Consider the following 11618-nt stretch of genomic DNA (forward strand, 5'->3'; position numbering starts at 1 on the left):
ATTGCACACCCTCTCTGACCCCTCTGACATGCCTGTCTCTCTCTGTTTCCCTCTCTCCCTATTTCTCTCCTACTTTCTTTTTCCCTATATCACTCTCTAGAGGTCCCCCCCCCCCCCCCCCCCACCGCCGCCTCTACCTTTGCCCTTGTTCTCAAAGGCACACATTTTATTTATCTCGCATTCCCCAAACAAAAGGTGCCATTAAGTGGCTTGCCTCTGACAATATTTAATTAGGTTAAAACGATGGGGTAAGGTGGCCAAATCTGGATGTAGGGAAATTCCAGATGAGGAGTGGGGTGGGGGGGAGGTGACGGGGGGAGGGTTTGTAAGTGGAGCTCCATCCCCTTCTGACAGATCGGGGCAGACAGGGGAAACTCAACACGCTGTTTATTTGACCACGCTTTCCGTACGCACATATCATATTCACCACCGCGAAACAGGGGAGAGGATCGCAGAAAAAGAAAGACAAAAAAAAAGCCTCTTTCCTCCGCAGAACAATGACAGAGCTGTTCAGGGTGATTTATGCGACACAAAGGTCTCACAGGAGGGGACGCGCGCACTCTTTTATGTGTCCGTCACACATTGCGGAAGTACAGACGAAGCCAAACACGCGCACACACACACCCTGGGCTACAGTGGTTATCTTCCTCGTCCTATAAGGGATCTCAACTTCTGGTTGTCAGCAAACAGTAAAGATATCAACATACTGAGGTCTGTGACTGATTCAATCTGGTGTGCTAGTAGGCCCATCATTAGCTTAGCTGTGACTTGGATCTTATGTCTGTACATTAGGACCAAAGTGGAGCTTACTCCGAAATAACACACCACTCAAGATATCGCCTGTGTTTAACATCGGAATACATCAAACTGCTTTAGTTTAGTTCCAGGGATTCCACTCCTTGTTCCCCTCACATTTGCTCAGCAGATGTCCTGATAAGGGCACACCAGGCATTCGGTCCCCCCTACAACGACAGGAGGAACCGAAAAGATTTGCATCCCTGAGGGAATGTCACATTTACAAGTAACTAGGTTTGAAGGGCATATTTCTCTACAGATGAACATTTCCACATTGCTTGAAACAATGTCACGACTGGCTTTAAACAGCTAATCATTTTTACTTTGTAGTTCCATACAGACTGCACAGTGTAAATAACAGAAATTCTGGATTCCATCAAAAAATTATGAATCCAAAAGCAGAAGACCACCCATGTTTTGCTTGTATCTGGAGAAAAACTTTGTGAATTTGTCCAACAAGACTGCTCCATTTCACACCATATTTCCTCGGCTACCAATAAGGAACAGAGCCCAGGGTCACGTGATTTACAGCTCGGGAGTGTTTGGCTAATCAGGTACAACTCAAACAAACAGCTAGAGATGGTATGTTTAGTGTGGAGCCCAGGATCCAACTCCTGTTAATAAGTGTTCATTAGTTTTAATAGCCTGGCTCCTGTACGAAACCAAACGGAGACTAAAAGACCACATCAGGTTCATGTAAATAAACCCAGATCTCCTTCTCGGTTCCTCTTGGTTCTCTCTTTCATTTCAGCTTGGCTGAAGAAGCGCAGACGGTGGTTAGGGAGAGGAAGGGATGAAAGGAAAGGAGGGGAGCTGTTGCTCTAAGGTTCCGGTACCTTCTTTAAATCTCTATATTTGTCATGGAAAAAAAATCTCACCTGATGTGCGGGCCTCTACAGCCACTCTCCGCACCACAGCTAAGAAGCTGCCATGATCCACATCTGGGATATCCAGCTGCTCGTATTGTTATTACGCCTCTGTCCCTTCCACCCATGGGCCTGGTTAGGTGTCTATGCAGCCCGATGCTGATTGCCACCCACCAGAGGAGATGAGGACTCAGCTCCCGGGGTGGGGGGTCTCTCCAGGCGTCCAGAGGCCCATCTCAGGCCCTCCTGAGACCCCGACAGAGGCTACCACCCCCAGGCCTCTGTCCTGGAACATAAACACTGATGGTGGTGGGGGGGCATGTTTATTTATGGACATGTCTGGGTCTGGGACCATGCCCCCCCCCCTCCCTTCTCCACCACCACCAACACCACCACCACCACCACCCCCTCTCTACTACTACACAAGGGAAGACAGAGGGGGAGAGAGGGAGGGAGAAAGGCAGATAGGGGGTGAAAAGGGGAAACATTTGATAGATATTATGAAAACCCACCGTGTTCAGATACTGCAGTGCATGTGCATGCATTCTTATGCTCTACGCAAGTGAGCTGGCACACCTGCGCACACCGTGGTATGTGTGTGTGTGTGTGTGTACAGTACACGGTATCCAGTCGTGTATACAATCTCTAACCTGTTAATCCAACGAGCAAGGTCGACACACAAGGGAGCCAATCAGAGAAGGAAGCAGGAAAGAAAACCAGCCATTTAAATAATCCAATTGACCTGTTAGTGACGTCAAACACATTCCACAAACAACACTGGCTAGCCTGAGGCCTTGACCACACGATGCCACAAATAGCGCCGGGGTGTGAGAATGGGGAATTCCGAGAATTTCGTCCACCGCCAGGTTTATGAAAGCGATGCTGAGCGAGTGTCTTTTTATCTCCCCTGCCTTCTCCTAACCTCTATCAGCCTGATCTAGGTTTTTACAATAGGCTCTTACAGCTTAATAGCCCCGCTACAGAAACCTAGACGTTGTAAGCTGTTTTTATGGGCCTGAACTGCTTTTGTTCTGGGGCCAAGTGTCATGCTTTACAGTACCGTAGTACAGTACGGGGCAGGTACTGGTGAGAAAGGGAGAGAGAGAGGGAGAGAGATAGAGAGGGAGGGAGAGAGAGAGAGAAAGAGAGAGAGCAAGAGAGAGAGAGAGAGCAAGAGAGAGAGAGAGAGAGAGAGAGAGAGAGAGAGAGAGAGAGAGAGAGAGAGAGAGAGAGAGAGACAGAGAGAGCGAGAGAGAGAGAGCGAGAGAGAGAGAGAGAGAGAGAGAGAGTCTTCCGTTCCGTTTCACAACTGAAACCTTGAAAATGCTGCCGTCCCACTTCAGCGGGTCAAGTCCGGGTGCGTGTTAATAGGAACCGGGCTCATCTGACGCTGGTCCAAACTGCCTTACAGTAGGTCCTGCCTTGCACAGCCTGCCAGCTCATGTGTTTTCTGTTGCCTGTCAAAGCCAGAACAAAAACAACTGAACAAGACCAAAGCCAAGCTACACATTCAACGGAACCTTCTGGAAAGGCCCTGAAACCAATCTGTGGCCTGTCTCTTTGTGTTTGGAAAATATAATCTATTTCCCTGGCTGTTTGGCTTATTTCTCACCTCCAACTTGTTCCGTGATCCTGTGATATACAAACTGAATGCACAACCTAGGGCATGTTACCGTAGGGAAATATTAGGGGACATTATGCAGATGACCACGGCGACAGGGACAAGAAACGAGCCTGGAAATGATTGGAGGAGGCGCCTCGACCCCTCTGCTCTGAAGGGAGCGTACTGAGCATGTCTCATTCCAGCATCGTTAAATGATTGTGTTGAGCTATAAAACGCAAGCTAGGTGATTAGCACACTGGCCTCATGCTGCACACACACGCATACACAAACAATTAGACACACTAGAGGCATCAACATGAAACACACACACACACACACACATACCACGTGCACAGCTTCGCCTAATTAAGACCATGCTGCCTTTTAATGCCTGTTTATATCTGCCTCTTAAAGACTGCTCCCCCAGCTACTTCTAACACAACGCAGGCTGGAGGACGGGGGGAGAAGAGACGGTGTCTGGAACTGTCCTATCACCGTGCCAACAGAAAGGTTTGACTGGAAGGACGTAGGGTGGTGAGAACTGAACAGGGTGTATGGGTAGAACAGAACTTCAACAACACCAGCACTGGCTTACAGCACTTCTGTAAGGTATGGGGGGGGGGAGAGGGAGAGAGATAGAGAGAGAGATAGAGAGAGAGAGAGAGAGAGAGAGAGAGAGAGAGAGAGAGAGAGAGAGAGAGAGAGAGAGAGAGAGAGAGAGAGAGAAAGGGGGTGGGGAGGGAGGGAGCTTTCTCCATGTGGTCTTTACTGGGCGCTGTGGTGCGTCGGTGGGCGTGGAGGACCCAGAGACCCCGGGGGCACGGCGTCTGGCGATTCCCCTCGCTCGCCTGCGTCGTTAAAGTCGATAAGCTGGCAGCCAGCGCCAGGGCAGCCGGCCACGAAGCAATCACGGTCCCTCGGACCGTCGTCCGACCGCTCACTTTTTCCAGAACCTTCTCCCGCTGCCTTTCCGAGGTTCCCAGCACACACGCAACAGGCTCGACCGTGCCTGGCCCCCAGAACCAGAGCCAGAGCCACTGCTCGTAGAACACGGCCCATTCAGCCAATCGTGAGGCCGGACTGCTGGGAGGAGTGGAAAAGTAAGGCACCACCTGCAGGCAACCCCGCCCTGCGTAGGGTCCTCGGGGGGGGGGGAGGATCAGGTCCCCATGACATCAGACTGGCCACCACCCACACCCACACCCCCCCATACCTCCCGGTGTTTACTGGCCAAGCACAGCCAGTGAAACACAATTGATACGGCTGGACCTGCTTTTCGAAATGTCACGTTTTGACTTTGCGTTAGCATGGGGTCTCTTCTGTCTGGAGGGAGCAGCTGTGTTGGGGAGGTGAGGTGGGTGTGGAGGCTGAGGCTGGGGAGGACTCTGGGGTCTGGACAGACAGATAGGTGTCTGGGAGATGCTAGGCTGGCACAGTTTACAGTCCAGGAGTACGAGGAAACACACACACACACACACACACAAACACAGCCACTCGCCTGCTTGCACACCCCTAATGCTTATGCATATAGTAAGTGTTTGTGTGTGTGTGTGTGTGTAGGCATGTATGCATTTGTGTCAAATTATACGGGTATATGTGTGCATGCACATATGTGGATAGGACCCCTTTCCCCTTTCCACAGCTGTGACCCCCCTCCTCCTCCCCCCCTCCACATGTGCACCTCATCTGGGGCTGCTGAGGATGGAGATGGAGGGTGGGGGTGCAGGGGGACGGGGGTTGTTAATTTTCATTATGGAAGGGGTTCCCCTCCTGTAACAGAGGTAGCACCCCCCCCCCCCCACACACACACACAGACACACACACTTACACAACCACCACCACCACATCACCATGGAGGCCCCACTTTTACAGGAAGGTGAGCCAGGGCTTGAGGGGGTTTTCTGGGGGAGCGGAGGAGGGGAGGTGGGGGGCTGGTCCCATTAAGGGCAGCCAGGGAGGCAGCAACCAGCCAAGCTACAGGCCTGGTAAAGAGCTGCCTCTGCACACATAATATTCCTGCAAATCTCCATGCTTGCTTGTCTCCCTGTTTCCCTACCTGTCTCTCTTCCCGTCTCCCCTTCTGCCTGCCTGCCTGTTTCCGTCTCCCTCCCTCCCTGCCTGTCACAGACATGTCCCATCAGGTTCTGAGGGGAATAGCCTGTGGTAGCTAGCTTGCTAGCATTTATGTGAAGCTGCAGAGGGATTAGGCTATGTGAAAGATTGTTCTGGTGGGGTTAGGGTTGGTGTGCAGGTGGAGATGAGATGCAGGTAGAGGCTGGAACAGCCATTGTAGAAGGAACAGGTATGTCAAAGCTGCCAACACTCTCCATACAAACAAGGACTTAGGGATACGAGAGGCCAAGACAAGTTTGTACTTTTACTGATTAGGGCAAGAGAACAATGACAGAGAGAAATAAACAGAGAGAGGGTGAAATAGTTAATACAACTAAGGGAAAACGAGAGAGAATATTCACAAATGCTGGTAAGCTGTATCTCTGATATACCGTATGATGTGGTATTTGTTTTTTGAGTTAAGTTGAGATAGGAGAGAAAGTTGATAAGACTGGGTTCTGAGATTTCTTCTTTCGGCATATACATGTGTGTGTATGTATGTTTGTGTTTGTGTGTGTGTGTGTGTGTGTGTGTGTATTTGTTTGTGTTTTACAAGAAGACTTCCACTCTCTTATGTTCATGCCCACGCTTACCCTACTTATAATCCCCAAACACCAGAAAACGGGCATGACCAAAAGTTCTGAATAATACAAAATCTGATTTGTTGAAAGCAAATTTGGTCGCTGTTCAAGAATGTCTACTCTACCAGAGACCCAGTGGTGTTTATTCAAACAGCCCCTGGTATCGTCACATGAACAATCTTACTTGTTTCAACACAAACTCAATCTGAAGAGAGTTACAACCGATCTGAAAGTATTGGGTTCAGGGCCTATCAAAGACTCCTGACAGAGAGATCGTTCCCACAGGAACATGGAGTGGGGGGGAGGTGTGGGGGGGGGGGGGGGGGGGGGAGTTGGGGGGGGGGTGGGCTGTTTGCCCAGGACAAGAGGACATTCCTGCCTGTCCAATCAGGTTTGACTGTTTGACAGAAGCAACCAGGGTCAGAATGGGGTAATATCGAATGTACAAGCAGAAATATATGAGTGGAGCGAGAGTACAACAAAAACATGATCTACATAGAAGGTACACTGAGGAACACTGTGGCCCTCCTGAATGGGTTCCGTTCCAGAACACCCACCTACACACATACACCGCCCCCACACACACACACACACACCCACACACATATACAGGACACCTGTGGGAACTAAACTATGAGCAGCAGTATTTATACCAGAGCTATTAGTCACCCAATCATAAGCTGTCCCACCTGCTTCCCAACCCTGTCACCTGCAGCATTGACTCTCTGTCTCTCTCTTTCTCTCTCTCTCTCTATCTCTCTCTATCTCTCTCTTTCTTTCTCTCTCTCTTTTCTCTTGTCTGAAGTTCAGACAAGGAGCTGGACCTGGTCCAACAGAGAACCAGACGGATGCCAAGTTTCCGTGTGTTTCCTGGAACAAACAAAACAGGCGCAACCTGACTGGGTTTCTGACAGAACAGTTGGCTCTACTTTACCTACTTTTCTACGTATGTCTTAAAAAGCCCTCTGTTATACTTCCTGACATAATGTTCAAACTAAACTCGGATTGAACAACATTGGGCCAATCCAGATAAAAGACTGAGTGTCGGCAGCGGCGGCAGGCCCTCATGTTCCAGAAGGATCCGAGGGGTCCAGAGAGGAATAACAACAGATGTACAGAGGGCACGGTTGACTTTATGGTGGTTTCAGACAAGGTTTATCAGTGCCGGTACTCTCAGAGATTGTTCGCTTCTTTGAACTTCAAAGAGAGATGAGCCTCAATCAGGGTCAATAAGACGATAATGAAGCCAATCCAGATGCATTAGTGCGTACATCACAGAGACCATGCCGCGCACGGCTCTCTTCCATAGTCCCACATTGCCATCTAGGGGTCACTTTTGAGACTGCAGCTCTTAATTTGTGTTCCTGGAGAGCAACCGTCCACAGTAGTAACAACAGGAGGTACTTGAGGTTCAAATCTCAAATAATAAAATAAAAACCGACCCAACTATTTATTGGACCATTTCCCACCTCCAACTATTTAAATGTCCCAGGGCTATGATTTATGTCTGTGGTTTGACCTCACTAAAGCTCACTTGGTTAGAGGCTGCTACTGTTCCGTAGGTTCTTGCTGTTTTTTAGGTTTAGTGCGCCTGATTGTAATAAGCTGGTTGATAAGGTGAATCATGTTGGATACAGTTTGATGAAGTGCTAGATGGTAGCTCCCCAGGAGGAAGGTAAGTGAGGCCCAGTTGAGAAACGAGGGAGAAATGTTGGAACTAAACTCCCCTGAACTAGCCTGGCACCGTATGGTGCTTTGGGAAGTGAAACAAGAGAGACACCTAGTGGATTATTTCCTATAGCTCACCTCAACATGAAATGGGATTTAACTAAACTACAGGGAAATTCATCCCGTTTGACTTGTCCGCTAGCAGTGAACAGCACTAGACTTAACTAAGCCAGCTCACCTACAACCAACATTGTAGAATTGCACTGCTGTTTTTGTTTTACTACAGGACTGTGAGTGTTGGTAAACAACTGTTTAGTCCAGTGGAGTTAAAACAAACATATATGACCTTTCTCAGAATCCGAATTGGTGTTTATTTGCCATGAAAGTTTGCACAGACAAGGAATTCACTTTGGCAGGAGAGCCTACCTAGGCAGCCATTTTCGGCGCCAACTAGAAAAGTTACAGCATAACATGAGGAGAGAGGCGGAGAGAAAAAGGCAACCCCCAGACAATGCTCCTAGAGGAGTACAGTGTGGGAACAGGTAAAAACCTCAGCACATAAGCCCAACAACATTTGGGGGTGGACAAGCAGCATCTGGACCTGCAGCCATGGTAGGCGCTGGACACAGACCCGCCAGCCACCCTGGGGAAACAAGCAGTCAAAGGCTTTGACCGCCTTCGTCGAGAGCCAAAGAGAGCTTCTAACCACTGTGAGTGGTTAGTGAGTGGAAGGTCTTGTAGTAGATGCTTCCTGTCTGCTGTATGGACTTTGTTACATACTGAGGAGATTGATGAGACTATTTCAACACAAGAGCAGTTATTCTTTATGACCACCAGGGGTGCTGGATCCCCAAAGTAGGGAAGGGTGAAGAAACGTGTCAAACAGGCCCAGAGCGGCTCTGGCAGAGCCTCTCTACGGAGAGCATGTTTGCTCCCTAGCACGGTTTTTCACAATTACTAAAACATTAAACCCCATTCTCTGATTCAAAGTTCAGTGAACTAAACCAATTTGTCAAATCGGACACTCTTTTGGCAAAACTCTAAACACATTCTCAATGACTAAACACATTTTGCACTGTGATGCACTTGTGCTGCAAACAATAAACACAACTACAACACAGTTGTCATCTGTAAAACACAATGACCAAAATTGTTCACGCTTTTTTCTAATGGTGGTTTGGAACAATGTCAGCTTTCACCGTGGTGTCCGAATACAAGAATAGTTCAACATCAACCAGCATTTTTTACTGTAAATGTTTTTCTCTGTGTGGCGGTGGGAGGTCTATGACCAAAACCCATATACCAGGGTAAATCTCCTACAGGCAATGGAATTGGCCTGTGGTGACATAGGTGTGAAGTGTTTTGAAGGCTGGATCCAGCACACCAGAGGGTTTTCACCCCGTTTTCTTTGTTCTTTGTTGACAGTACTAAGTTGGGATGGATGAAAATGTAATATTTTTTGTAAAATCAAATCAAATGTACAGATTTGTATAGCCCTTTTTACAAGCAATGTCACAGAGGGCTTCACATACGCCGATAGAACTGCCCGTCAGCCAACCTCAACCCTCAAGGAAGACAGGGAAAATCTTCCAGAAAAACTAACTAGAGGAGAAATAATGGAAGAAACCTGGGGAGGAGCAATTCAGTGAGGGATCCCCTCCTCCAGAGACGGTTGGTGAAAGAGAGGTGCAGAACACAAGCTTACTGTAACAGAGTCATACAGCAGGGAAGTGTCAAAGGGTGTTTAATCACCAAAATCCAGGGTTTCAAAATCCAAAATCCATTTTCTTTATTGCTACGTAAATGCATTTACTGTGTATACATAAACACATTTGTCTTTACATGTAACTACATGGCCTGGATGCTGTGTTCTCAATTGTTTTGTGTCGTGTCTAACGATTGCTCCATTAAATGGTTTAATGGAGGCGAGTGTTTGATTTTGCCAGAACAGTCAGAGGTTTAGGAAATTGAGTTTGAATATTTGGTTTTGTGTTTACAGTTTTGAGAAAATGGTTGACTGTTTCAAGAAATGTGTTTTAGCAATCGTGAAAAACTGTAAGCTCCATTGTACCGAATGTGGTTGCAGTTCCACCAGAGTTCCACTGGGGGTGATCGCAGGCCATCAGAAGCTGGAGGTTTTCCCGAGAGTGGAAGTTCTCCCCTTTAACATTCTCTGACAGGCCACACACTCTGTCAGTCCACCACTGTCTTTGGACACATCATGTGGAGGAGTGGGGCATCTGAAAAGCATGTGTGTCGGGTAAACCCTTCAAAACGTCCAGAGAAGTGTGGCCCAGGGAACACATACGAGTTTGTATGGAGAGACAGAAAAACAGCCTTCTTGGTATCGTAATTGGATACATTATAAGAGTCAATGAAACCATTCTGTATTTGTTTAGGGATGATTTTTCACAGGTATGGCTACGGAATATTATAGTGGCCATACTGGGTAATGCAGCTGAACATTTAGTGAGTGTTATTGCAAACTTAAACCACTAGGTGACACCAAAGACTAACATTAACTAAGCAAAACTACAGGGCATGTCCGACTTCTAAATGACCCAACTCCGCATCACCAGAGCTGAATAATGACCAGCATTCCTGTTTCGTTCAACCACTATACATTTCAACTTAGCCATGGCTCAACAAGTACTAAACATCGCTAAAAGCAGTCACATGACCAACTGTATTTAATTAAAAGTGAATGTCAAGTCATTTCAGAGACTTTATCATATTGTGACTGTCTCAACCTGAGACACCTGTTGCTAACCACCATGGGTCACACACACACACACGCTTGCGTGCACACACACACACACACACACAGATGCTCTGGGCCTCTCTTTGGGCCGGCGTGGGTGCTGTGGCGTGGGGGTGGTCTGCTCTGTCCTCTGGGAGGTCATAGGAGGAGGAGGGGGGGGGGGGGGGGCACAGGACATTACACGCTCCTCTTCACACTAAAAATGTCTCCTTTCTGCTCCCACGGAGGCCGAGAGAAGCGGACCGAGGAGGGGACGGAGGGATCAGTAGAAAGAGACTGAGGAAGCCAAGGAGGCCATGCGGGGGGGGGGGGGGTCTCACTCACATTAGGTAGATCTATCTACCCTGCTTTCCCATGGCGACAACTCACACCCAGTGGAGGCACGTCACATGTCCACAGGAATGTGACGTTCGTGAGAGCAGAACACTGTGATATAAAGACCGGAATTTTCCCTTCAAAACAAGCGAATGAAAAGACACCGACGGAGATAAAGAGAAAGACAGAGACATGCGTGTGCGTGTGTGTTGCTGGAATGCCAGGTATGTAGAATGCCTATAACCCAGAGAAGTCCTGGGAGTCTCTTGAGAAGAGCACACACACACACACACACACTCCCAGAACACCTTGGTCTGATCCAGACTGTGGAGGAGCACTAGGCACATAAGGAGGTACATGGCACACACACACAGTTTCTCAGCAGGCGGGTGGAGTAGCTCACCTCGGCCCAGACTCTTCCCAGGTCTGTCAGACAGAGATAGTGTTTTGTATAACTCCTGGCTGCAGAGGACAGCATCCTTCATTCAGCTCCGTTCCAGGGGCCCTGGCTGGGGCCCTTCTAGCGCTGCCTGTCTGAATGAAACACTGTCTGTCCTGCATGACAGAGATGGTCCTGTACTCTCCCTCGCTCACTGTCTGTCTCAGCACTCGGGGCGGGGGGAGGGAGAGAGAGAGAGAGAGAGAGACGGAGTGAGGGAGAGAGATTCGCGGAGATAAAGAGACTGCAAGTGCGCAAGACAGAGAGAGAGAGTGAGACAAAGACACAGAGAGAGAGAGAGAGAGAGAGATAGAGAGACGGAGTGAGGAAGAGAGATTCACGGAGATAAAGAGACTGCAAGTGTGCAACACAGAGAGAGAGAGAGAGACAGAGAGAGAGAGAGAGAGAGAGAGAGAGAGAGAGAGAGAGAGAGAGAGAGAGAGAGAGAGAGAGAGAGAGAGAGAGAGAGAGAGAGATA

The 11618-nt window shown here is 48.6% G+C and overlaps 1 long non-coding RNA gene across 4 annotated transcripts in view; it reads right to left on the reverse strand.

Moving 5' to 3' along the window:
* The window catches only part of LOC124479800, a 46449-nt gene extending 34875 nt beyond the window's left edge, over positions 1 to 11574 (reverse strand). The window contains exons 1-2 of one of the 4 annotated variants that reach the window (XR_006957468.1): positions 11105 to 11574; positions 1674 to 1947 (exon numbers count right to left, since the gene is read on the reverse strand). This is a non-coding gene — a long non-coding RNA (uncharacterized LOC124479800). Of the gene's footprint in view, positions 1 to 1673; positions 2061 to 2977; positions 3920 to 11104 lie in introns of those variants that run through there. The other 3 variants (XR_006957466.1, XR_006957469.1, XR_006957467.1) reach the window with 3 other exon arrangements.
* Between the last annotated feature and the right edge of the window lie 44 nt (positions 11575 to 11618).

This window comes from Hypomesus transpacificus, chromosome 17, assembly GCF_021917145.1.
Source record: "Hypomesus transpacificus isolate Combined female chromosome 17, fHypTra1, whole genome shotgun sequence".
NCBI classification, from domain to species: Eukaryota; Metazoa; Chordata; class Actinopteri; order Osmeriformes; family Osmeridae; genus Hypomesus; species Hypomesus transpacificus.